The sequence below is a fragment of the Penaeus monodon genome, chromosome 30 (genome assembly GCF_015228065.2).
Source record: "Penaeus monodon isolate SGIC_2016 chromosome 30, NSTDA_Pmon_1, whole genome shotgun sequence".
In the NCBI taxonomy this organism is placed as follows: Eukaryota; Metazoa; Arthropoda; class Malacostraca; order Decapoda; family Penaeidae; genus Penaeus; species Penaeus monodon.
In genome coordinates, this window is record NC_051415.1 from 17,742,824 (window position 1) to 17,744,823 (window position 2,000).

Here is a 2,000-nt window from a genome sequence, read left to right on the forward strand (position 1 = left end):
TCCTAACGAATGTCAAGACGAAAGTAAAACTTCTCCGTTCTCTATGTACTCCCATCCCTTTACAACGCGTACAGCCTGGCACATACAAAGCCAACCTGGCGCCTATAATCCTTACGGTTGTTATCTAGAACGACATTAAGCTTTCTCTATAAGGTACCACAGTTGCTGGATTTCTTTCGCAGTCAAGAACACGGGTCTAAATACAGACGGTGAATTCATTGGTAAAACAGAAAATTATAAGTAATCCTAAAACTTTACTATTTACTATAAATTGAAGATAAGCAGAAATCAATGTTTTATCTTCCAAATCTAATTAGTATAGTTATAGTGTAGTCTCACTTTAAAAGTTGAGTTGATATTTCCTTGATACAACGTTTTCTTTGACTGCCTGCTCACATAAACTATTATATTTGTTGGTGATGGGGTGAAGGAAGAGAAAACAAGACTAAGAAAATAATAATAATCTGACCTTTTTATAGTAAACATCTAAATATGTGTTTAACTATGATTGCAGGTTCGTAATGGTCATTCAAACATTCATTATCTCTTTTTAACATCTCTAAACGACACAATTCAAAAGTTAAGCTAACATAGCAAAACTCATGAAACGTCTAAACATTCGGCCTTAACGAGTTTAGGACCATTCTTCTAAATAAACATATTTAAGTTGGAACATCAATTCATATTATTTTACCCTACTTTTGTAAATACTGTAAATATTTTATTTTACTTTAAGAACTCCATTGATTACTTTCTTGGCGATGGAATGTATAATAGATCGAATATTTATCTGTTTGATGGAACTTCTCTTTCTATTTTGATTTTGTCAATGAAGTCCTTCTTTCGTGCATTATCCTGATGTAACGTTTGTCATATCCTAGCTTCTAAGACCCCAAGTTGTTTAGAATTACCGCATTTTATTTTCCAATTGTCGGTATTAACTGAAAAATGGCCGTCATTTTGACTGTAAAAAACGCACTGTGGATGTAGACTGTTATTGTGTACATATTCAGCATGTTGTAAAGTCTCGGTTCACATTATTGATGGCTGATTGATTACCTGCTTCATTTTTTTCCTTTTTTTTAGGGGGGGGGGGGCGGCAAAGGGAAGACAATTAAAGCGAAGGACTTTTACAGAGCCATGTAATTGTGACCGAAAGCCCGACACTACTGATCGACACAAGTGTGCAGTAATTAAAAATGGTAACAGTGGTATTATTCTAAATACTGTAGTGGAACATATATTATTTATCACTTAAAGGGACTAAGGAGTATTGTTTTGGTGAGGCAGGTAGAGAAGATAACAGTCTGAGTTTGATGGGCAAATGCTTACGAATACTGCCCATGGATACGTAAAGTACGAGGAGCATACACGTAACTCAATCAGTGCATTAGCCTCTCAAGTGTTTGAGCTCTGGTCAATCACCTGGAAATCATTGCTTATTGGGTACGGATTCCTATGTGTATGGCCTCCGGTGAACAATGTTGCTCAAGATATGCACCAAGCGTGGTTATAGAAATAATTTATGAGTTGTTCCCCCTCTAATACAAACTGCAAAACAATAAATCGTATGACGACATACTAATCAATAAAGCACATATTTTAAGAGTTATTATTATGAAATTTATTCTCATTAGTGTATTCTTCAAAAGTAAGCAACTGTCTCGTAATGATTACTTTGGGAAAATTATCGTAGCAAATTTTGTTTACGTTTTACAGGAGTGCGATCAAAGATAGAGAATTTTAGACGAATTCAGAGCAAACCTGTTTGATTTAATCTACTTGAGAACATGTTCATTAACACGTTCTATTGATTCAGGTAATCACTTACTTGCCTACAGGTAAGAGAGTACGTCCATAGATAAACCTTGTGGAACTTTACACACCATGCATTTTGGAGAGAGAACTTTGTTTAAAGTATCCATTATTTATATTTGATGTTAGGGCACTCATCATAGAAGTATATAGTGTTAAATAAAATACAGCGTCTCAGAGCTGTA